This window comes from Bubalus bubalis, chromosome 8 (assembly GCF_019923935.1).
Source record: "Bubalus bubalis isolate 160015118507 breed Murrah chromosome 8, NDDB_SH_1, whole genome shotgun sequence".
NCBI lineage: Eukaryota > Metazoa > Chordata > Mammalia > Artiodactyla > Bovidae > Bubalus > Bubalus bubalis.
In genome coordinates, this window is record NC_059164.1 from 24857479 (window position 1) to 24884277 (window position 26799).

The 26799-nt window shown below is 39.4% G+C and overlaps 1 protein-coding gene across 1 annotated transcript in view; it reads left to right on the plus strand.

Annotated features, from left to right (window-relative positions):
* Positions 1–2425: 2425 nt before the first annotated feature.
* The window catches only part of TSPAN13 (tetraspanin 13), an 86593-nt gene continuing 62219 nt past the window's right edge, over positions 2426–26799 (plus strand). Inside the window, exon 1 of the mRNA XM_044946507.2 lies at positions 2426–2648. The gene's annotated coding sequence lies outside the window, so the exon portion shown is untranslated. The remainder of the gene's footprint in view (positions 2649–26799) is intronic.

Genomic DNA, 26799 nt, shown 5'->3' on the forward strand with positions numbered 1-26799 from the left:
TCTGGGCTTATATTTTCAACGCTTTTATTTCTTTACTGTCCTGACTTCTGTACAGATGACATTTCAGTGTCAGGCTTTCTTTCCCATCCAAAATGCTGAATGGTTCTTGTCGATCAAAGCACTTCTACTCCTTGTATCATTGGCGAATATATTTCGGTTATCTTTGTAGTGTAATAGAAATCCACCCAAAAGTATAGGCACACTAGCACCAATACCATGAATTGATAATAATAATATTATCTGTGTGTGAGGATGTCATTTTCATTATGCAGGAAATAAAAAGGACAAGAATAACTATACCCAAGAATGATTAGAAGTCATAGGATAAAGAGCTTTACAGCCCCTTGAAGTGACTAGCGTACCCCAGGGGGCGCTTATATATTCTTTCCTAAGATTGTTCTGGAAAATGCTCCTCTTTCATCTGGCTTTTCCTTTCAGTCTGCATCTTATTTCTTCCAGTCCATTAGTTCATGGCAAGCCTCCATCTGCCCTCCTTCTACCTATCTAAAAATAAGAATTATGAAGTTAAATGGTATTCACATCATAGAGTGCATATTCAATGTGTTTATTTGAAATGAAAAAAATGAATAATTTTTATTGAAAGCAAACTTGGCAAACTAATTTGACAAGTCCTGATTGCCAATTAGTATACATGGCAGGCACACTCTGCAAGTTAAATCTTCATCTCTGATGTTTTGACAGATACAGTTAAAGATTAAAATATTGAAAATTACATTCAATTTGTAATAACAATTTCATATGTCAACTTTTATGTATTTTAGATTTAAGTTTACATCAGCATGTTCCCTGTCATTTTATGGATCTTGAGTAAGATGTGTGAAGAAGATATTTGACTTTGCTCCACTATTTCCAAAGAATCCACACTGAGACCTACTGTCCTAGGTCTTAGTGACCAAGTTAGGGACCAAGATGGAACTAAAAGTCCCGCTACTGAGTTCCACACCTGTGCCCTTTTGCCCCTATCTTCTGCTGTCAAATTATAATGAAATGTATGTTTCTACAGTTCAATCAGAAGGTTTTTCAAGAAGGTTCAGTAACACTTCTACTGAGCAAACATCTGGGAAGTCAGTTTTCTACCATATAAACTACTTAATGTTTTCTAACACATAATATTTTTTCCAAACAGAGCTTAAGATAGTGATTTTCAGGTAAGTAATCATGGGTGAGGGGCTCCCTGGGTGGCTCAGCAGTAAAGAAGCTGACTGCATGCTGGCGACGCCAGAGATGGTTCGATCCCTGGGTCAGGAAGATCCCCTGGAGAAGAAAAATGGCAACCCACTCCAGTATTCTTGCCTGGAAAATCCAGTGGACAGGAACATGATGGGCTACAGTCCATGAGTTCGAAAAGAGTCGGACATGACTGAGGTGACTCAGCAGGCATGCACAGTCATGGGGGAGAAGAAGGATACCTATCAGCAAAAACTTATGGAAGCCTCAAACCAAAGCCCTTTCTTTCTCTGAAAGACAAGTGTCTCTTTTACTTTTTAAAAATAAAACTTGTCCCAATTATAAAACTAATTACATTAGTTATCTATTGCTACACAGCAGATTATCCCCACATTTAGCAACTGTAAACAACAGATATTTATCCTATCAGTTTCTGTGATTTGGATCCATGAGCAGCTTAGCAGGGTAGCCTCCAGCTTGGCCTCTCCTGAGGTTGCAGTCAAGCTGTTGGTGGGGCGTGCAGTCCTCTGAGGCAGCATTGCTTCCAAGCTGACGGTGGTTTTAAGATCAGGCCACTCAAGATCGCTGCTCTCTTGCTCTGTCTACATCAGCAGTCCCCAGCCACTTTGGAACCAGAGACCAGTTTCCTGGAAGACAATTTTTCCACGGAAAGGGGGGCAGGGGCAGGGCTTCGGAATGATTCACGTGCGTTACATTTCTTGAGCTCATTGAGCAGGAAGCAGAGCTCAGGCAGTGACATGAGCAATAGCAAGTGGCTGTAAAGAGGAAGCGTCTCTTGCTTGCTGGCCTCTCACCTCCTACTGTGTGGCCAGGTCCAGGTTTGGGAAAAGAAAGTGAAAGTATTAGTGGCGCAGTCATGTCCCACTCTTGGCAACCCCATGGACTGTAGCCCGCCAGGCTCCTCTGTGCATGGGATTCTCCAGGCAAGAATACTGGAGTGGGTTGCCATGCCCTCCTCCGGAGATCTTCCCAACCCAGGGATCGAACCTGGGTCCCAGATTCTTTACGTCTGAGCCACCACCAGGGAACCCCTGCTCAATAAGTCCCAGCCTCCCCTACGCCCTCATCACATGACTGACCTTCTGTCTTAGTCATAGAGTCTAATTTGTAAATGCCTCCTTGCTCCAGGCCCCAGGTGCTGATTGTTCTAATCGTTAGATCAGACCACTCTACTCGGACAGTTTAAAAGGAGCAGCCTTTCTGCTGGTTTTCCTGGTAACTGATGAACACACCTGATGTCAATTCCCTTGTAACTGGTAACTCCCTTTGCCCCTGGTACCAAAGACTGCTACGTCTTGCCCTGGTGTCTTTGCTGCTGTCTACCGACATGGTGGGGTGTTGCTCCAGGATCCTGCTTCAGACAAATAAGCTCCCCCATCCATTAAAACATTAATGTCCCTGTTGCTGCCTTGGAGCTCTTTCTTCAGTCTTGAGGCTGGGTGAGTATGGGGCCTATGGGGTGCGGCCCCAAAGCAAGGATTGGTGGACCTCAGTTCCTTTGTGACGTTTGGCTATAGACTCATGTCCCTTACCACAGCTCCTCTACTTAGGTTGCCTGAGAGTCTTCATGGCAGAACCCCTGGCTTTCCCCAGAATGAGTGGTGTGAGAAAGGCAGCCCTGGAAGCGCTATCTTTGATAACTAAGTATTTGACGTGACCTACCATACTGTCAGGTTCTACTGGTGGCATGGACCAACTTGGGTACAATGCAGAAGGGGACTACATGAGGTGTGACTTCCAGACAGTGGGGACACACGAGGGCTCTCTTGGAGGCTGGTGACCACAGTAGTATCAATCTCTATTAATTAGTCTATTAGTAGTCTCTTAATATATACTAAAATAGTTTCTTGTTAGATGAAAACTGTATGTTAAAGAGTTTGTAATCTGAATAGATTAAAACTAATGTTAATGAAAGCACTAAAAGACAATGTAGGAAATACCTTTTTTTTTAATATTTTTTTTATTTGGCTGCATTGGGTCTTCACTGGGACCTGTGAGATCTTTCCTTGTGGCGAGCAGGTTCCAGAGCACAGGCTCAGTAATTGCAGTGCAGTGGAGGGCAAGTTGCCCCATGGCTTGTTGGGAACTTAGTTTTTATATTTTTAAAATTTTTTTATATATTTTACAAATATGGCTTTGCTTAATTCTTTAAAAAGTTAAGTCTATTATGTACCATTTTTATCCTGCTCTTTATTAAGTAGTGTTTGATACCATTTTGCCACGTCAGTAACTATCCTTCAAGTACATGATTTTAAAATATATATAATTATCCTTGGTATGGATGGAGCATAATATAATACTCTTTATGTTCAATGTAAGTTCAATTACTACTCTTTATGTTCAAAGTGTCTTTAAATGTTTTGCTTTTAAAAATAACCATTTAAAATATTCTGACAAGGTTTTGTTCATCTGTGGTTATTCAGAAAAAAATAGAAATGGAATTTGGGTCAAGGGATTTGAATAATTTTAACACAAGGGAGTCTTATTTTTGAATTTGCATTTCTAAAAAATCTTTATTTGCTTGCACCAGGTCTTACTGTAGCACACAGAATCTTTATTCGCAGCTCGTGGGATCTAGTTCTGTCACCAGGGGTTGAACCTGGGCCCCTGCATTGGCAGTATGGAGAATATCTTATTAAGCCAAGAAAAGCAGCTGTCTGGAAATATATCAGGTCCAACATGGCCACAGGCAATTATTTCTTTACACTAACTTCTTCTGAAAAATTACTAACTTAAGGTTCCTCGTGATAGATGTCTTGACACCTCCATGGGATTAAAATATTTCTTCCAGGAAAAACAACTTTTTAGAGCTGATCTTTTGCATCCTTAAAACACCTTGTTTTGTGTGTGTGTTTCAACTGTATATTTACATATAAGAAAGGAAAATGCAGTCTGTGGACTGAATAGAAGCTAAGCACACCCGTGTGAGCAGGGCTCCAGTGAAGACCATGCACGTGAGCACAGTCCTAGAGGACGCGCCCTCCCAGCCTCCACCGCTCCCTCCTGTAGGTAGATCGTCATCCTGAGTTCTGACAGTGTAGGTTCATTTCCCCTGTTTGAAGTGACTGCATATAGGATCAGTTCACTTAGGCCTTCCTTTGTTCAACTTTACCTAGTTTCGTTGTCAGTTTCTATGTTGAGTTCTTTTCTGGTATGTGATTAAGTGGACCCTGTCAATCTACAGACAGTAATACCCAGCTCTTTCAGCAAAAACATAGGAAACATGAGGACACTTTTTTACTGAGCCAAAATGTTGCCCTGTTTTCTTTTAGCACAGAAAAGAATTCCTAGGCGCATTTCTGCTTGTCAGAGATCGTTTTGGAAATCGCATGTATTTCCTTAGAGTAGTCATTACCAAAAAAAAAAAAAAACTACACCTGCCTTCTCTGAAGGACTAGTTGCATTTTATATGGGCAGGATAGATGTTTTAATGACATCATAGATTCCTGTGACCAGGAATTGGGTGTCCTTGTACCCATATTTTGGCTTTTCCTTCTGTGTAAATGGAGGAATAGAGAAATGAATTTGGAATTGGTTGGTTTGAGCTTAGAGGACCATTCTGTCATTAATTAGTTGATTAATAGTAAGTCACTTGTTCCGTTGCTAAGTCATGTCCAACTCTTTGTGACCCCATGAACTGCAACATGCCAGGCTTCCCTGTCCTTCACTATCTCCCTGAGTTTGCTCAACTCTTGGTATTTACTTTGCTTAATTGTAAAATAAAGGCTTGTACGAGATCAGTCCTTAAACTGGGCCCTCACAGTTCACAACATCCAAAGTGAAAAGTAAGACTGTTTTCATCAGATGCTCATATTCTTAGGTCTGTGACCTGAGAAAGGTAAATATAATTAGGCTAGATTGTGGGTTCTTAAATCTCAGCGTGCATCAGGGGCACCCAAATGACTGAAAATTGATTGCTGATCTCACCTCCCTGCTCCACTGAGTTTCTGACTCAGTAGGTGTGGCGCAAGGTCTGAGGACAACTTCTCAGTGATGCTTGAAACACCTGACACCAGTCAGGACCACACTGACAGCCACAGAGCCAGATGGTTACCAAAGTCCACTCCTGTGCAGCCATCTGCAGTCCGCTAGATCTTCAATAAAGGAGGTGGATTGTACTTTGCTTACCTCTGTATTGCCATTCAGCATAGCTTGGCAGGATGTTGGTGTTCGAAAAATGTTTGAATGAACAAATGAACAAATGTGCATTAAGAATTCCTTTTTAAAGGGTTGATCATAAATTCATCCTAACGTGTTCCTATATCTTCTTTGAAAAGTTCAGCTTTGGGACCATAGTCTGACTGCTACTTAGTAAGAATTTGAATTAATAAGCTAGACAGAAATCCACGACTATTGATTGCGGCATTCTATTGAAGCAAAGCCAGTAAAACTATTGAAGCAGAGCCAGTAAAATGTGGGGCCATAATTTACAAAATGATCTGACCCTGTCCTTTATTTTTTTTTTTTTTTTCCAAAAGTAGCAAAAATACTTTCTCATGAGGATTGTCTAACCAGGCTCTATCTGCACCAGTACACTGTGGATATTGACCAACTGTGAACCCCTCAGCCTGCCCTCTCTGACCTAGAATGGGTCTAAGAGAGGGAAGCTCTAACTGGACTTGATTACTGGTTTTCAAACTTTATCTGAAAACCATCTGGATCACATGGTAGAGTGAGTGTTAGTCGCTCAAAATCTCATGGAGGGCTTGTTAATTATGGGTTGTAAACAACAGCTCCGGAGTCTCTGACGCAGTACACCTGGGGTAAGACCTGAGGATTTGCATTTTCTAACAAGTTCCCAGGTCATGCTGTTCCTGCTGAACCCATGACCACATGTTGAGAACCACTGGGCTAGCTAATCTGTAAACCCTTAGGAATAGGCATGTTGAAGCAATCCAACCTCACAGAATGGGACTTTAATTTAGACTAACTCAAAAGCTACTGAATTTGTATCATTTCTTCCCTAGCTCTCTCAAGCTCCTGTCTTCCCTGAATCCTTAAGTATTCTTAAGAAGAATGAGAAAGTTTGAAAAATCTAAATTCAGACAGTCTTGACTTCTTGCAATACAAAAACGCCTTTGAGGAAATGCTGGAACCTTTCTTAGCATTCTCTTTCCTCTTGAATAGGAAAGCCCAGTGGTTTTCTGAGTGTAGACTTCAGACCAGCAGCAGCAGTATCACCTGGGAGGGAGGCAGAAATGGAAAATTTCAGGATCCACTCCAGAAACTCGAGAGGTCAACCCAGCGATCTATTTTAACCAGCCCTTTTGGTGACTCTGATCCACCGTTAGGTTTAAAAAACCACTGGCCTAACTTAAAATTGGGTACCAGATTATCTTGAAACACATCCATAAAAGACATGAAGGTAGCAGGACAATTAGAATTTCAGGTTTTGGCACAGGTAAGGGGTTAGTGAGACAATAGAGGTCACTATTTTTGAAGGCTGGATCAGAGACTGGAAAAGATCTTTGGGGGCAGGATGACCCATTATGCTTCGGGTAAGTGGGTTTTGTTTTTGGTTTTTGTTTTTTTCTTCTTTCCTGATATAAGAGAATAGAGGATGTCAATGCCCTGTAACTACATAACTCAGACCAAGCTATGGAAGTGGCTGCTATCCCGTATGAACTCATTTCCCAGGTGCATGAGAACAAACACCTTCTGAAAAGTTATAGTTCTTCTAGAAACTAGTTTTCCCTCAATTTCTTATGTTCTTATTGAGCAATGAAATGAAAATGTATTTTCAGATTTTTTTTTCTTCTTTATCGTAGCTTACCATCAATAAGCATAGAAATAGGTTTAGTAGTAAAGAGCAGCAGCTCTTCTAAATACAATAGAACTGGAAGATGAGTATTCTTGAAATAATCTTCTGATAATAGGAATATAGGGGCAACAGAAGAGGGAAAGATGAATGTTATATGTACATTCATATAGGAGTCTAGATAGGATTACATTTAGGCTAACTGGCTTGTAAACAAAGATTTTAAAATTCTAATGTCATTAATGCTGGGGATAAAATAGCAAATGAAATATCTGATCATTTATCTTTTTTTCACCAAATCTTAAAGCTTTTCCATGGATTTTAGAAAAGGTGTTTACTTTTCCCAGTACAGGCTCTAGTCTTCTGTTCACGTCAAAGCATGTTTCACATCATAGTGATTACTAAATGACTTCTGAAATATTATGAACTGCAGCAATGGCCTGTGAACTATTTACAAATGCATTTAAAATTTTCCAGATATTTGAGTTTTTCTAATATTGTTTGCTACTTTCTAGTTTAATGTCACTGTGATCAGAGAACTCGTACACTATGATTTCACAGCTTTAAGTTGATTGAAACTTGTTTTAGAGTCCAGTGTTTGGTCTGTCTTCATGAAAGTGCCATGTATTCTTGACAATAGTGTGTGATCTGCAGGTCTGATCTACAGGAATTTTCTGTAAATATCCGTGAGAACATGATGGTTGATGGTGTTCAGAGGTTATGTTCTTTAATGATTTCTTTGCCCAGTGGCTGCATCGATTTCTGAGAAAGGGGTATTAAGATCAACTCTGGTTATAAACTGTCCCTTTCTCTCTTTAATTTGACCTACTTTGCTTCATATATCTGGAAGCTCTGTTATCTGTTGTATATACATTTATGATTAATGTGTCTTTCTGATGAAATGGCCTATTTTTCATTATGAAATGTCCCTCTTTACCTCTAGTAATAATCTTTGTCTTGAAATCTGCTTTATCTGATGGTACAGCCACTCCACCCTCTTAAGGAATACTATTAATATTTGTATGGCATATCTTTTTTCATTCATGTCCTCTCAATCTGTACATTTATATTTAAAATATGACTCTTGTTCACAACATAAGCGAGTCTTGCTTTTTGAAAAATCCATCTTGATAATCTGCCCTTTAAATGGAGTGCTTGGTTCATTGTTGATATAGTTGAATTTAAGTCTACGATTTTAGAATTTATTCCTATTTGTCCCCTCTGTCTTTAGTCCTCTTTCTACATTTTCCTGCCTACTTTTAGAATTAATTGAGTAATTTTTAGAATTCTACTTTAATTTATCTATTCCTTTCTAGCTGTACCTCTTTATATTTTAGTGACAGCTCTAGGGATCAAAATGGACAATCTTAAGTTTTCAGTTTACTTAGAGGTAATATTGTTTTATTTTGCATAAAATATAAATACCTCATAACTGTATAGACCTATCTACACTCTTCTCCATCCTTTGTGTAATTGTTGTCATATATATTCCATCAATGACATTATACCTATAGAATATAATATTAGCACTTTTTATTTTAAATAGTTATAAGCATTTTTTTTTAATTAAAGAAAAACATGTGTTATACCTCTCTATTTTGCAATTTCTGGTGCCCTTCTTCTTTCCTGAATAGCTGAGTTTTCATCTGGTACCATTTCTCTTCATTATAAACCAAAAACCAAAGCCCTAATTTTTATAATTTTTAGAGGTGTAGGCCTACTTACAAATTATCTTCAGTTCATTCGCTCAGTTGTGTCCGGTTCTTTGTGACCCCATGAACCACAGCACACCAGGCCTCCCTGTCCATCACCAACTCCCGGAGTCCACCCAAACCCATGTCCATCGAGTCAGTGATGCCATCCAACTATCTCATCCTCTGCCGTCCTGTTCTCCTTCTGCCCTCAATCTTTCCCAGTGTCAAGGTCTTTTCAAATGAGTCAGCTCTTCGCCTGAGGTGGCCAAAGTATTGGAGTTTCAACCTCAACATCAGGCCCTCCAATGAACACTCAGACTGATCTCCTTTAGGATGGACTGGTTGGACCTCCTAGGGACTCTCAAGAGTCTTCTCCAACACCACAGTTCAAAAGCATCAATTCTTCGATGCTCAGCTTTCTTCATAGTCCAACTCTCGCATCCATACATGACCACTGGAAAAACCATAGCCTTGACTAGATGGACCTTCGTTGGCAAAGTAATGTCTCTGCTTTTGAATATGCTATCTAGGTCAGTCATAACTTTCCTTCCAAGGAGTAAGCGTCTCTTAATTTCATGGCTACAGTCACCATCTGCAGTGATTTTAGAGCCCAGAAAAAATAAAGTCAGCCATTGTTCCCACTGTTTCCCCATCTATTTGCCATGAAGTGATGGGATATATGTATATATATTATTCTTTTGAATAAAGAGGAGTGGGATACACTCACCAGGTGTTCTTCTCTTCCTCCAAGTGCCAATTGTCCCATTTTTTGTGCCTGTACCTTTATCTCCCTGATTTTTTTTTTTTTTTTTTGGTTACTTTCCAATGCCTCCAAGTAATTGTTTTTCATATTTTGTTTAGCCTTTATATTTGTTATCCATGGGGAGCTTGGTCTTGTAGAAATCAATCAGCCACTACCAGAAGCAGAATCTTGAACAGTGAATTCTCTTAGGAATCTTACTGATCAGCTGGCAGCTATAGTCACACAGTGCGTGTGTGTGTGTTCAGTTGCTTCAGTCGTGTCCAACTCTTTGAGACCCATGGACTGTGGCCCACCAGGCTCCTCTGTCCTTGGAATTCTCCAGACAAGAATGCTGGAGTGGGTTGCCGTGCCCTCCTCCAGGGGATCTTCCCAACCCAGGAATCAAACCCGCATCTGCCTGCATCTCCTGCGTTGCAGGCAGATTCTTCAGTAGGAGCCACCTGAGAAGGGCCTAGTCACACAGTACCCAACCTGTTTTTGTTCAGTTAGGCCCCAAAAGTCGAGAGATCTAGGAGGTAACAAAGGAGGGTGCGTGCCTGCTATGAACTTGGCATTTGACTCTACCACACTCAAACACTAATTCACATTCTACTCCAAGCCAAATGCTAATCAGAGATGTATGAAAGCCAGTTAACCCATGGTTAACTTGACTGCTCACAGCTCCAGAGAGAAGACTCTGGTTCCAGAAATCCTCCTTCACCCTAGATTACCAGCTCTGTCAGGTACTAGTTACTTTGGCAGAAGTAAGAGAAGTCTAATGTTTTGTAAAAATCAGTGTAGTTTCCTCAGGAAACAAACCTGTATTAAAACTTAATCAAGAAAGCAGCTATACTCTTGTCGAAATTAATCGGCCACTACCAGAAGCAGAACAAATAATAATAATAATAATAATAATCAGGGACTGGAAATTTCTGCCACAGGAAGAGAGAATGCTTTTAGGTCATAATTTATATCATAAAAGTAATATCACAGTGAATGAGCATCAATGTCACACCCGGGATGGGGGGTTTGGTTACCAGGTCTCCAATAGTTTCATATCATTATAGGCACCTTTAAACCTATTCTAACTTATGTTCTAGCTCATAGAGAAAAGCAAAATTATGAATATTGACACATTTCCTGTTAGTTTTAATATCACCTCTACTGGGAGTTTGTTCAAAACACTTAAAGGTAATGATGATAGACCACTTTAGAAATAGGCTGTGGGTTTCATTATATACCAGAACTTCTTCCATGACTCAGTGTTTTCTGTTGAAGTATATCAAGATATAAGGACACCGTATCTTGCACTGATCAGGGTTCTACCAGGGAAATAGAACCAGTAGGCTATTTATATATAGACAGACAGATAGATAGAGATATATCAATAAATATAGACAAAAACACACATATATATATACATGGGGATGGATACACTATTGTGCATGAAAGCTACACGGAATAATAAAATTGTATTATTTAATCCCATTTTAAAGTGCTGAAAATAGTATGAATTCAGTTGGTCTTGAGGTTAAAATGCCCAAACTGTCAAGGAAAATCTCCAAACTATTCTTAGAATAGTTTTGGGGGACAATGTTCACATTTGAAGTCTACAGTAGCGTAGTTTTGGGAAGCAGTGCATCAGATTGGGATTCAAAGACCATGGTCTCAATTTATTTTTTAGTTTAAAAAAAAGAGAGAGAGACCACAGTCTCTTTGTTTTCATTCTTATTTTCTCTTGGTTGGTGTCTATGACTCCCTAATTCTTGGAAATGCTTCAGAATTGCCTTCTGACCTCTTCAAACCTTATCAATAAGCTCTTAGGACACCCTAAAAGAATGATCATCATAGAAAAATGTAATACTTGTTAAAGCCACAGATCACAATTTTTTACATGCTCAATCAAATTCATAAAAGCCACTGATACCTTCCTCTGCCACCCTGTGGATTAAAATAATCATATAAGTCAAATATTAATTCCTAAAGTTGTTTTAGTTAGATGAAGTCCAAAGGCTTATTTTTTCTGCTTGTATATTAAAAAAATGTTGTTTTTCTAGTACAATGACTAACAAAGTTTCAAGCAAGTAAATAAACTCCCTGGAGGTCCATTTTTGTGTATTATTTTAAATACAGGGAAAACATTCTTGTTGTTTAAAATCATGCTGAAAATAAAGAATGATTCTAATAATGAAAGATTTGCTAGGAACTAAATGAATAAAATAGATACTGCTAAAGATTGAACCGCAAAATATGTTAGAAATGTGTGCATTCAGGGAAAGTACATAGAACTCACAAAAGAATGTGCTGCTTCTGGGAAAAAAAATAGCAGGCAGCTGGCAAGAGCTTGCCAAAGAGTGGTATCAAGGTAGCTCAGGCAGATGATTATAGCCAGACAGCCCACTCTCGTGTGGAGTGGATGTGCCATTGTGAACACCAGAGTCCCCTGTTAGCATCTGATTTTCATCCTGGGGGCCATTCTTCCTTCCTTTGGACATATTTTCGTATTTTCACAATGGAAAAATGAAGAGTAAAGGGAACTCGGGATATAGAGAGCCGAGGAATTAAAAGGAAGAACTGAGGCTAATTTAACGAAGTGCTTGTTTCAGTGACCCATTTACTATTTGTCCTTCTCAGGTAGGGATTGGCCCTAGAACAGGGTACCATTTCAGAAAGAGCAATCGACTATTTTCTAAGAAATATGGAGTAGTTTAAATAACTCACTGTACCTTTCAGCTTTTAAAAACTCAGCTTATAAACTTGATTTGTCCAACACAATAGCCAACTACAGAATACGGCCTCTTAGTGTCTGTTTAGGGAGACAGTTATTCTCTCTGCTATCCATAGAGGCTGCACATATGAGTGTCTGTTTGGGGTAAATTGGGTTTTCTTTTCTTCACTTTATAAACACTGAAAAAGAACTTACAAAGTAAAACATATAGCACTAAAGATTCAATTTTTGAAACTGGATTGGAATTGTTTAGAAGTGGTGCTGGCCTTCAGAAATGCAGAATTCAGAGTGACCTTAATGTGGCTTCATACCCGCCTTTTCTAAAAAGTTGATCACCCCTTACAGGCTGTCTTTCAGCAGGATTTTAGCAGAAAATGCTAGAAGACATGGACGGACACACACACACATATAGAGCAGCTCTGAAGTTATTATCTTGGAAGGTAAATGAGGGAGTAGATGAAAAGCAAACACAGAACCCAGCCCAGGAGAATGAAAGGAGACAGAATGATATTCTTAATTCTACATGGAAGCAGAGCACACCACAGGTAGTCTGGGCTCTGAACCGAATAGGAGAGGTGATAATCAGAGAAAGCCTTACAGATCAATATTTAATTAAAGAGCATAAGGGTCTTGCAGTTAGGAAACACTTTTCATATCAATTTGGTCTGATAGTTCCAGCCTTACCTCAGAACAGAATAGGTTCAAGATGAGTTTATTCTACTCAAATTTATAGAAATGCAAATTGGCTTAAGCCGTGATGAAGGCGAGCTAACACTTACTAATTAGAGTCACTGCTGCTGCTAGGTCACTTCAGTCGTGTCCGACTCTGTGTGACCCCATAGAAGGCCTCCTACCAGGCTCCACCGTCCCTGGGATTCTCCAGGCAAGAACACTGGAGTGGGTTGCCATTTCCTTCTCCAATGCATGAAAGTGAAAAGTGAAAGTAAAGTCGCTCAGTCGTGTCCAACTCTTAGTGACCTCATGGACTGCAGCCTACCAGGCTCCTCTGTCCATGGGATTTTCCAGGCAAGAGTACTGGAGAGGGGTAGTGTTTCTGTTATGGTGAATGGCCTTCTAATCTACACCTTAGTAGCCACACACAAGAGAAACCGAGTTCTATTTTATAAGGCAGCTAAGGCAACACCATTCACCCAGGGTTTCAATCACCTTTAGGGCAGCAACCAGAGGTACTGGCTTCAAAACCACACCTTCAAAAGCAACACCAGTGGTAACAGGTGTAGATGCCACAAAAGAGACGAGTGAAAGCTGTTCACAGACCATTGTTGGATTAATTTCCTATTGGCCAACAAATCACCACACATGTACTAGCTTAAAACCACACAAATCTATTATCTTACTGTCTGGTGGTCAGAAGTCTAGAATGCATCAGCAGAGATGTATTCTTGTGTAGGCTTTAGGGAGGAATCTTTTTTCCAGTTTCTAGACATGCCTGCATACCTTGGCTTATGGTTCCTTCCTCCACCTTCAGAAGCAGTGGCATATTCTCTGGGCTATGCATGTCTAGTCTCCCTCCTATAGGACCCTTGTGGTTGCATTACATCCAGATAATCGAGGTTCATCTCTCCATATCAAAAACCTTAATTCAGTTACATCTGCAGAGCTCTTTTGCCATGAAAGTAACATATTCAGAAGTTCTTGAGATGAGGTTGTGGATATCTTGCTGGGGTGTGTGGGATAATCATTCAATCTACGACAATTGTCAAAATGTCAATCAAAATTTCAGAGCGTTTGCTTACAATGCTCATTCACAATGAACTAAGAGAAAAAAATTATTAGCCCTGGATACTTTAATTCAGCCTTGATTAAGTCAAAGGGAAAAGTCCCTATTCAACACAACTGAGTGACCTTTACTTCACTTCTCTTAAAAAATGCTTCAGTGAAACAGATGGAAAAATAGAAAGGTGCTGAAACAACTGATGCATGAATTTACATCACTAGGTTAGTCATTGTCATATATTGAGAGAGAAAGAAAGAGAGAGGACAATATTTACCCTTTATCAACCATTAAAAAGTAAGTTAAATCTACATTTAGTCTGCTCCTTATCATCCAAAAGTGAATATCTTCATCTGTTTACTAAATGGGAAGGAAATGTTCCCCAAGTATTTCCATTTTCTACCTTGTTTTTATATTTATATTTTATTTTGTTTTATTAGACATCCCCTTCTATTGTTGACCTTAGAACTGTTTTGTTTGTGGAAAACAGTGTTTCTAAAAATATTTGTTTTGGAGAACAATGTTCACTTAAAGTTGTGAACAGTGTTTGTTTCAGGAGGTTGAATTTATTCACCAGGCTCCTGATAACCAATATGACTTCACTGATCTGCTGGAAGCAACTCAGCCAATTAAAAAAAAAAGAAAAGAAAGATAAAGAAAAATTTGATCATTTAAATTAAGAGTATCTTATGGTCTCATTTGTGAAATTTAATTTTGCAAGTAAACACTTTTTTTATTTTAAAAACAGTTCATTTTCACTTAAAACTAAGGTATTTTTTAATAACTTAACATTCTTTATTCCTCATAACATAGTAGTTTTATGAGTCTTCTGATTCTTCTAGTAACTTTAAATAGTGTGCAGTTGAATCTTAAATGTAGGCCTCCAGTTTTCCCAGCATCTCTGTCCTTTTTTTTATTTAATACATTTGCAATTTTTCTTAATTAAAAGTAGAACAATTTGAATTGTTCTTACAACAATTCTAAAATATATATTTGAAATTATATTTTAAGATCTGATGGCACTTCATTTCTTTCTTTACCAAAGAAATGTTGGTAATGTTGAAAGTTCTCTGATAATGCAAATGGATTTCAAATCCATACAAACTTTTGAAATATCAGGCTTTTCAAAATAGTATTAAAGTTTTTATTTACAACATGTAGTATAGTAATATCACACTTTGGCTAAACCAAATAGTATGCACCATCAGCCATAAATGGAAGGAAGACCCCAAATCTAGGGTACCTCAAAGGTGTTAGATGTTCTTAAGTTTTGATAATCTCAGAAGTATAAATGCTTCAAAAGAAAAAACATTGAAAATGTAAATTATTTATATTTATCACGTCATACAGTTTTGAGAAACTTTGAATAATAAATTTTTATTGTGATAAAAAGCCCATAACATAAATTTACCACTTTACCCATTTCTTCATGTACAGTTAAGTAGTATTAAGTGTATTCGTAGTTGTGCAGCCAGTTGCCAGAACTTTTTCATCTTCGGACACTGAAACTCTATGCCCATTAAACAAGTACCCATTTTCTCTTTCCTACAGCCCCTGGCAACCACCCTCCCATTTTCTATTTTGATGAATTTGACTACTCTAGATAACTCACGTTAATGAAATAATTCAGTATATGTCTTTTTGTGACTGGTTTGTTTTACTTAGCATAATGTACTCGAGGTTCATCCATTCTGTGGCATGTGTCAGAATTTCTTTCCTTCTTAAGGCTGAATAATGTTCTATTATATGTATATATCATGTTTTGTTTACTGGTTTATCCATTGATGCACATTTGAGTTGCTTCCTCCTCTTGGCTTTGTCAATAATGCTGTGAACATGAATGTATCAATATCTTTTCAAAACCCTGCTTTCGATTCTTTAGATATATATCCAGAATCGAAATTGCCGGATCATATAGTCATTCTATTTTTAATCTTTTGAGAAACTGCCATACTGTTGTCTATAGTAGCTGCACCATTTTGCATTCCCACCAACAGGGCCCAAGGGCTTTAATTTCTCCACATCCTTTCCAACACTTGCTAATTTTTGGTTTACTTGTAGTAGCCATCCTAATGTGTATGAGGTGATATAATATTGTGGTTTTGATTTTGCATCTTTCTAATAATTAGTGACATTGAGCATCTTTTCATATGCTTATTGACCAAAGGATACATTTTTAATTTAATTTTTTGTTTTAGTGTCTGCCATCTTCCAGATGGACTAAAACAGAACCAACAAAATTAATTTTTCACATATTTTAAAACTAAATAAGTACAGATAGTCTTCCAGATCATGCTGATTTTATAAGTGTGTGACATCTATATTAATGAAAGTGAAAGTGAAGTTGCTCAGTCGTGTCCGACTCTTTGCGATCCCATGGACTGTAGCCTATCAGGCTCCTCTGTCCATGGGATTTTCCAGCCAAGAGTGCTGGAGTGGATTGCCAGTGGATCCTTCTCCAGGGGATCTTCCCAACCCAGGAATCGAACCCGGGTCTCCCGCATTGCAGGCAGACACTGTACCATCTGAGCCACCAGGGAAGCCCATACTAGTGAAGATATTAAAACTTAAAACTGAACTGAGACTTTTGGGATCCTGCGTATGTTAAAACAGAGAAGGTTTTGCTGTTTAGCTATACCTGGTTAGAGTCTCACTATGCCTCTGGGCATCACTTGAAATTACTTGACTTGCTTCCATCTGGGATACAACTCTTGCAGTTCCTCCCTGGGCAGCTTGTCTGTGCTGGGCGGTGTCACCCTTGGTAGCTGTTTACTGCAGTAGATATTGAGGTCTCAGAGTGGACTAATGAGTACTTTCATCACTCATTGTTTGGGGGACCATGGAAATGCCCTTAAACTCCTCTTGTTTCAGAAGTGTCTAAGGCAGCTGGTTAGGGCTGGAGGTCCCCAGACTGGGGAGTGTAATGCACCCAGATCCTGCTTGGTCACCAAGGAGGTGCAGGCGTCCTTTTGCATGAGGTAACCAAGTCTTCTTTCTTTCAGCATGATTATTACTCGGCTCTTAAAGTGATGTCTTAATCTAATTGTCCTCCTGCAAGCTGGTACAACTTGAAGCTGAGCTTCAAATTTCTCTGGACTTTTGAGTATTCAAAATATTTCCAGCATCTTCTAGGCTTTTGATCTCATCAGAGACCACGATGGCCGGCAGCTTTCTAGAAAGGCCAACAGATAACAAAGCCAAATAAAGAAGGTCATAATCATATTTTAAATGTTATCATATATATGCTATTTCAATCATATTTTAAATGAGCCCAAATCTGTGGAATGTTACTTGCTATTCCTTGTAAATCATTTGATACCCTGAGTGGTACAAAAATAATTGAATACTGACTTTTAATTAAGGCTATAAAGAAAAAGCTGCTTTATGTAAAATTAAATGCTTTTTAATAGCTAATTGAGAAAACACTTTTAAACACTCAAAGTACCATGCCAGGAAACTCAACAAATTGCTAAATTTGATTTGGTAAAGTGTTCTCAGATGAAACATAGGATTCACTTTCCTTCTGTAAATGAATGTTCCTTTTTAATTCACAAAGCTCAGAATTTTATTTCAGTATGGCCAATACGTCAAACATTGACCAGGTAGTGTTTGAAATATTTTATATTAATGTGAAAAAACAATATATCCTAGGACTACTAAGGAGCTCAGTAATATGCTTCATATCTTTGTGCTTTATAGATAGTAAGGGTAACTAAGCATTACGTACTGAATCGTGCCCCTCTCCATTCATATGTTGATGTTCTAAGCCCCAGTACCTTAGAATGTGACCTTATCTGAAAATAGGATCATTGCAGATGTAATTAGTTAGGATGAGGTCATTTTGGAGTAGGATGGATTCCTAATCCAATATGACCAGTGTCCCTATTATGGCACACAGAGACACACACACAGAGACGTCAAGAAATGCCAAAGGTTACCAGCAAACCACTAAAGGCTGAGAGAGTGGCACGGAACAGATTCCCCTGCACAACTCTCAGCAAAACCACTCTATCAACATGTTTATTTCTGACTTCCAGCCTCCATAACTGTGAGACAACATATTTCGATTGTTTAAGCAACCCTGCTTGTAGTATCTTGTCATGGCAACCCTAGCCAAATGTTACGGACTGAGCTCTCGCATCCCTCAAAATTCATGTGATGAAGTCCTCTTGCCCATTGTGAGGGTGTTTGGAAGTAGGGCCTTTGGGAGGTGATTAGGTTTACATAAAATCTTGAAGATGGGGCCCCGAGATGGAATGATCATCCTTATGAAAGAGGCATCAGCGAGCTTGCACTCTCTCGTTCTATTTCTCTGCTCTAGGAGAACACAGCAAGAAGGTAGCCATCAACAAAGTGGGAAGAAATTCCTTTACCAGAACCCAGGATGCTGGCTCCCTGATCTTGGATTCCCAAGCTCAGATCTGTGAAGAAGTGTCCTATGTTTAAGCCACCCAGCCTACTGCATTTTGTTATAGTAGCCTGAGCTGACCAAGACACTGATTCACATACCGGCTAACCCACATGGAACTCCAAGTTGAATATGAAGTACAGATAGCCCATTTGAGTATCTGAAATCAAGGTGACATAAAAATTTCTTCTAAAAGATTGAAGATAATTATAAATGTCAAATTTCTGAGCATCCTAAAATTGATCAGATATTAATTTAAAAATAGATGAATAAAACAAGTACATTTAAATGAGTGTAAACTGTGTTCTAATGTGCTTCAGTATTGTGAATCTTGCCAGTCAGAGCTAATTCAGATATTTGCCAAATTAAAACACATAATAATCAAATAAGTACATCAGTTCAGTTCAGTCATTGAGTCATGTCTGACTCTTTGCAACCCCAGGCTTCCCTGTCCATCACCAACTCCTGGAGTTTGCTCAAACTCAGGTCCATCAAGTTGGTGATACCATCCAACCTCTATCATCCCTTTCTCCTACTGCCTTAAATCTTGCCCAGCATCAGTGTCTTTTCCAGTGAGTCAGTTCTTCGTATAAGGTGGCCAAAGTATTGGACCTTCAGCTTTAGCATCAGTCCTTCCAACGGATATTCAGGACTGATTTCCTTTAGGATGGACTGGTTGGATCTCCTTGCAGTCCAAGGGACTCTCAAGAGTCTTCTCCAACACCACAGTTCAAAAGCATCAATTCTTCAGTGCTCAGCTTTCTTGATGGTCCAACTCTCATATCCATACATGACTACCAGAAAGACCATAGCTTTGACTAGACGGACCTGTGTCAGCAAAGTAATGTCTCTGCTTTTTAATGTTCTGTCTAGGTTGGTCATAGCTTTTCTTCCAGGGAGAAGGCATCTTTTAATTTCATGGCTGCAGTCACCATCTGCAGTGATTTTGGAGCCCCCCAAAATAAAGTCTGTCACTGTTTCCATTATTTCCCCATTTATTTGCCATGAAATGATGGGACTGGATGCCATGATCTTAGATTTTTGAATGTTGAGTTTTAAGTCAGCTTTTTCACTCTCCTCTTTCACTTTCATCAAGAGGCTCTTTAGTTCCTCTTCATTTTCTGCCATAAGGGTGCGATCATCTGTGTATCTGAGATTGTTGATATTTCTCCCAGAAATCTTGATTCCAGTTTGTGCTTTATCCAGCCTGACATTTTGCATGATGTACTATGCATATAAGTTAAATAAACAGAGTGACAATATACAGCCTTGATGTACTCCTTTCCCAATTTGGAACCAATCCATTGCTCCATGTCCAGTTCTAACTGTTGCTTCTTGACCCGCATACAGATTTCTCAAGAGGTAGGTAAGGTGATCTGGCATTCCCATCTCTTAAAGAATTTTCCACAGTTTGTTGTGATCCACATAGTCAAAGGCTTTGGCATAGTCAATAGGGCAGAAGTAGATGTTTTTCTGGAACTCTCTTGCTTTTTCGATGATCCAGCAGATGTTGGAAATTTGATCTTTGGTTCCTCTGCCTTTTCTAAATTCAGCTTGAACATCTGGAAGTACTCGGTTCATGTTCTATTGAAGCCTCGCTTGGAGAATTTTGAGCATTACTTTGCTAGCGTGTGAGATGAGTGCAATTGTGCAGTAGTCTGAACATTTTTTAACATTGCCTTTCTTTGGGATTGGAATGAAAACTGACTTTTTCCAGTCCTGTGTCCACTGCTGAGTTGTCCAAATTTGCTGGCATGTTAAGTGCAGCTCTTTCACAGCATCATCTTTTAGGATTTGAAATAGCTCAGCTGGAATTCCATCACCTCCACTAGCTTTGTTTATAATGATGCTTCCTAAGGCCCACTTGACTTCACACTCCAGGATGTCTGGCTCTAGGTGAGTGATCACACCATCATAGTTATCTGGGTCATGAAGATCTTTTTTGTACAGTTCTTCTGTGTATTCTTGCCACTTCTTCTATGTGACTAATAGAATATAGGTGAATATAATTATCATTTCAGTCATTATACTTAATTCCTGAAAGCCAAATAATCAATTTTCTTTTTATCTTCAAAACAACCCTGTGGGGTAAAGCAATTGTTAATCTGACTAGACAGCTGATGAGCCAGATCAGCAAAGCTGTTACTCATCCAGATTTTTACAGATAACAAGTCATGTGTGACTTCTGGGTGTGGGTATTTAAATGCTATACCACCCTTAAAGAAAATGCATAAATTTCAAAATACAAACTGTAATAAATTTATTTTACAAGTCTGTCATTTTTATAAAAAACTTAAAAATGGAAATTACTCTTAGAATTTCTATATCTGAAAGGCTGGCTCTTTATGTGATTGCATTAAACTGACTCTTAAACAACACTGATTTAAACTGCATTGACCCATTTACATCTTGATTCTTTTCAATAAATACAGTCAGTACTCACTCGTGTTTTCATTTTACAGCTGAATGTGGGGAAAAAACTTGTGTTGGATTAGAGATCACAATATGTGGGATCAAAAAGACTAGAATTTGAGTTCTGATTTTATTTAGACTGTTTTAGCTTCCTGTCCTTGGGTGAATCATTCATCAATTTCTTTGTTTTGAAGACAAAGATAACACTTGGAGTTTTGACTTCACAGAGAGTTGGCGCCTGTAACCCCTGCATTGTTCAAAAATGAACTCTATATTTAAATATATTTTCTCAGTGAGTTTTTTTTTTAAGTAGACAACTAAAAAAAAATTTCTAACTCATTGGTGGGACGCTTATTTCTTTTGGATTCTTAAACAGGCTCTTACTTAGGATCTCATCCTTTTCCATCTCTTATTTTGAGAATTATATAGAATGGAATAAAATGTGTTCTGCAAGTTTAAGTTCTTATTTATTATGACTGATACAGTAGAATATTTGTGCCATCTTAATATAGAGGTCTCTAATCTTATGTCCTGCTTAAGATCTGTTGTCTTTCCTTACCAAATGCTTTAAAACAAACTTCTCTGTTTTTACTTATCAACAATTTTACCCATTACTTTTCCACAAATGTTTCCTAACCTCCTTTATTAATATTACTATCATCCCTATTACAGGAGTTTATTAACGTTTCATGGGGTTGCTGTCACAGTTGAATGAGATAAAATTTATTTTGTAATACAGGTCCTCTCATATGCAAATTACCTAGTGTCTCCCAAAATTTTAGCCACAATTAGATGAGATAATCAATAAATAACATGCCTAAACACATTGTCAACCCTTAGTGAGCCCTCACTACGTATTAGTTGTTAATAATAATGTTAAAGAGGAGACTCTTTTAATAATGAATATAGAGATTTATGTTGTAATGAGCCATGATCATGTATATACTGATAGTTCATAAAATGATAAAAGAATGGTAATAAATCTTTTGCTTATGCTCAATGAATTAAAAAGCAGAACAATAAATAACTTCTTTTTCTTTATACTTTTACCCATCGATCAGTAGAGACACCCCCAGGAGGTTGAGACAAGAGACCCTGCATGCTACTGGGGACACTGGAGGAACAGTGGTGCCTGCATGGTGTTGCACAGGGTGCCTATCAGTGCTTTAGGACCTGAGTCTCATTCTCCAGGATCCCCTGACACCAGAAAATGGTTTCCAAACTGTGGATGACTCTATTGGTTGACTGTCCTAAGATTGCTTCCTGTGCAGTATTTGCTGAGTGGAGGTGCTGAATAACTTGAAAAGTACAGCTCCTCATGTAGTTAAATGAGCTCGTGGTATCAGATGCCTGAAAGGATGAGGGTTATAGATACCTCTGCTGGGTAATCCCTTTGGAAGTCCCCAGAAATTTCCTTGGTCAGACCTAGAGCCCTGTTAACTGTATCAGTGCTGAGTAGCTGGAGGAAATTATGACTGTGCTGTCTTCACAGTTCTAGCTACTATGACCTCACTCTATATTTTTTGACTGATTACTATTAAAAAAAGTAGATGGCTTTTTGACTGGTAATTGGATAATTGGATAAACTGCCAATCAAAGAGTGGATTGAAAGCAGAAGAGGACAACAGAGAATGAGATGGTTGGATGGCATCTCCAATTCAATGGACATGAACCTGGGCAAACTCCAGGAGATGGTGAGGGACAGGGAGGCCTGGTGTGCTGCAGTCCATGGGGTCACAAAAGATCAGACATGAGTTAACAACTGAACAACGACAACATATATTTTGGGGCCAAAACAAGACTAGCAGAAGCATTTTATATTTCTGTGAGTAGCCTCTGAAACAGAAAAAGTCAACCATATGAATTAGATAGAAATTTTAAATAGTGTAGTAACTTTAGAAACGTCCATGTAGTGGAAGGTAAAGACAGTTCTGGACTGCAGAGCTCCTCCAGAAGAGAGATTTATTAAAAATGCTGAACAGGCTCTGGAATCACAGAGGTGTATCGGTGACTGGAGATCTCCAGTTCAGCTGATGTCAGTGCTGACCCAGGTGTCATTCTAAGTTGTCGTGTGTCCCTCTCTGCTCATGTCCCACGATCTACATCATATCCTGCATGCCAGACCTCTGCTTTAGAATAGCAGCAGGACAGCAATCCAACAGGACCCACTGGGCAAGCAAGTGTGTGCTTTCATCAAGGAAGACAATCTATCAAACAGAGACTGAGCAAAAAGGCACAGATTACTAGAAAACTTCAGAGTTGAGTCTGTCCAGTTAAGATTCTATCTATACTTTCTTCTTACCTTGATTTCCTTATCCTCACCTTCTTGCTGTGAGAGCCAAGCTGGGAATCACGGGTGCTCACCAGTCGTCCAGAGTTAAGAGAATCCCGTGGATATTGATAACATGGGAAGAGGAAGCTCCTATTTTAATCATGTGTTCGACAAATATTTAGTGTTTGAGATCTATGAGATCTACACTGTGATACATGGTGGGCATTTAACATTGACAAGACAGATCTGATCCACGACTTCGTAAAACTCACATTCTACTGGGGGAAAAAATTCATAAATACACAAATATCTAATTGCAATGATTGGAAATGCTTTGAGGGAACAAGATAGGATGTTAGAGCATTTAAGAAAGGAGCCTAATTTAGAATGAGATAAATTTAGAATGAGATAACGTTTAGCTTGAGAACTAAAAGACATAAAATGTAGGCTGAAAATGCCACGGAAGTGGTATAAAGATCTGAGGTGGGGAGGGGTAGGGGAGGAAGAACGTGAGAATGGGCGGTTTAGGCAGGATGAACAGTGATCTTGCATGAAGGCCTTTCAGAAGACCAGAGATTCGATGTGGCCTAAAAATGAAGAAGAAAAATCAGTGAAGACATGGAAGTAGGGTTAGTGGGGCAGGGGAGTGGGAAATGAACTTTAGAAGTAGTCTGGACCCAGTGGGTCAAATTAAACAAATGGGACTTTATCCTTAGAGCAAAAGAAAGATCCTCCTCCTTCAAGCTGTTTTATTGAGATGTAATTGAGATATAACACTGTGTAAACTTAAGGTTTACAAAGTCTTAATTTGATACATTTATATATGGCAAAATGATTACAATTACCTCCTTAGCTAATAACTCCATCTTGTCACATCAGTCAGTTCAGTTCAGTTGCTCAGGCGTGTCCTACTCTTTGTGACCCCATGGTCTGCAGCACAGCAGGCTTCCCTGTCCATCAACAACTCCCAGAACTTGCTCAAACTCATGTCCATCGAGTCGATGATGCCATCCAACCATCTCATCCTCTGTCATCCCCTTCTCCTCCTGCCTTCAATCTTTCCCAACATCAAGGTCTTTTCCAAGGAGTCAGTTCTTCGCATCAGGTGGCCAAAGTACTGGAGTTTCAGCTTCAGCATGCTGCTGCTGCTGCTGCTAAGTCGCTTCAGTCGTGTCTGACTCTGTGCGACCCCATAGACGGCAGCCCACCAGGCTCCCCCGTCCCTGGGATTCTCCAGGCAAGAACACTGGAGTGGGTTGCCATTTCCTTCTTCAATGCATGAAAGTGAAAAGTGAAAGTGAAGTCGCTCAGTCGTGCCCGACTCTTAGCGACCCCACGGACTGCAGCCCACCAGGCTCCTCCATCCATGAGATTTTTGAGGCAAGAGTACTGGAGTGGGGTCTTTCTAATGAATATTCAGGGGTGATTTCCTTTAGAATTGACTGGTTTGATCTCTTTACTGTCCAAGGGACTCTTAAGCGTCTTCTTCAACACCACAGTTCAAAAGCATCAATTATTCACTGCTCAGCTTTCTTTATGGTCCAACTTTTATATCCATACATTACTATGGAAAAAACCATAGCTTTGACTAGACAGACCTTTGTCAGCAAAGTGATGTCTCTGCTTTTTAATATGCTGTCTAGGTTGGTCATAACATTTCTTCCAAAGAGCAAGTGTCTTTTAATGTCATGGCTGCAGTCACCATCTGCAGTGATTTTGGAGCCCAAGAAAATAAAGTCAGTCACTTTTTCCCTTGTTTCCCCATCTATTTGCCCTTTTCCTGTCACATGATTGCCCTTTTTTGGTGGTGACAACATTTAAGGTCTACTCTCATAGCAACTTTCGTGTATACAATACAGTATTATTAGCTATAATCACCACACTGTATATTGATGCCCAGAACTTGCTAAGCTTAATGACGTTTGTACCCGTTAGTTAATATCTCTCCATTTTCCCCACACAGACTCTGGTAACCACCATTCTAAGATCTTGAAAGCATTCAGCAAGAGTGTGTCATAAACAAATTTCTGTGGAGCATGAATTCTATGAGAACAAGAGTGGGAGGGGAAAGCTGATTCCGAGACCATCCTAGTAATTCAAGTGCAAAATGAATGTGTGAGTGTGTGTGTGTGTGTATTGGTGGAGGGCAGAGGTTGGGGCACTGCCTAGTGGAGGTATAGACAGGTGGACAGACTTCCTAAAAGTGAAGTCAGCAGAACTTGGTGACTGAATGTGAGAATACTATGAGGTATCTGAAGGTGTCAAGAAGCTTTTCACATGAGTTAGTGGTGATAGAAGGAACTTGCGAGGAAAGGGTGAATATGGAAGAAGAATGGATTTGGGTTTGGGTAAAAATCAGGAGTTATTTGAAGTAAAACAACACCTGAAGTGTTTCAAGTGCACAAGTTAGATGAGAACAGTGGTTGTGTGGATACTAATAGTATTCAGTACAACAGGAGATTAACAGGTCCCCTGGTGCAGGGATCCCCAACCTCTGGGGTCTAATGCCTGATGATCTGAGGCGGAGCTAATGTAGTAATGCTAGATATAAAGTGCTCAATAAATGTTATGTGCTGGAATCATCCTGAAACCATCCCCCCTGTCCAGTCCATGGAAAAATTGTCTTTCATGAAACTGGTCCCTGGTGTCAAAAAGGTTGGGGACTGCTGCCCTAGGGCAGAGGTGCTCAATGGTGGATTTTTATTAAAACCACCTGGAAGGGTGTGTGTGTATGTGTGTTTACTATGAGATGTTTAGGACACATTCTGAAGCCATTGCATCAAACTATGTGAGGTCAAGAAATCCATATTTTTTAAAACTTCTTCAGATGATTTCAAGGAGCAACTAAGACTATGAATTCCTGGCTATGAGGAGGAAACAGCTAGAATTAAATTGTTGCTTTTTGCCCTATGTCCAAATATTCACTTGTTCTTGTGAATCTTCATGCTGACATTGCTACTGAACCAAACGTGGGTCCACTTGCCCTCTGTGCCGCAAAGCCTGCTTACTGGTCCGAAGAAAGTTCAGGATTTATCTGTAATATGCCAAGAAGTATGGGCAGCTCATCTTCCAAAGATCTGACCTTCCTGATGACTTTCAGGGAAGGATTTTATTTTATTTATAAGACTTTCTGATGTGGACTATTTTGGGGACTTTGTGACAGCATTGCTCCATTTTATGTTTCCGTTTTTTGGCTCTGAGGCATGTGGGATCTTAGTTCCCCAACCAGGGATGGACCCTGCATTCCCACATTGGAAAGCGAAGTCATAACCACTGAACCACACAGGAAGTCCCTAAGGAAGGATTTTGATGGCAGTGTTTGGAGTGAGGACTCCAAGCGTGAGGATGTGTGACTTTCTTCTGATTGGTTGGTGGTGGGGTAACGGGGTGATGTTTCAAGAATCTTAAGCAGCCTTCTGGTCCCAACCAGTCCAAGGTCTACAAACTTCTGCTCAACACTTACTCACCATTCTTCACTTGGACTGGGTTGGGGGTGGGGGCATCTTAGTTCTTGCAGAGCTCAAAGATGTGTATCAGGTTGTCATGCGTGTCCTTTGAGGAGGAACTCAGGATGTCTATAGCTAAATTATTATCATTATTTTTCTTGTTTATCTGCTTTTCCTTTGTTTCTGCCTTCCCTCACTTCCCTGATTGGTAACTGCTTGAATTTGCTCTTTGGAACTCAGGGAAGGCTTAGGAAACTAAAGCCTTTTTCTGAAAACAAGAAATGGGGGACATGGAGAGACTTTTTGTACCCACATGGGCCCCTGCTTGGTTTCAACCCCCCTTTTTCTTTGTTACTCCTCAATCCTGAAGGGAACAAGGGTGGGACCAGAAAGGG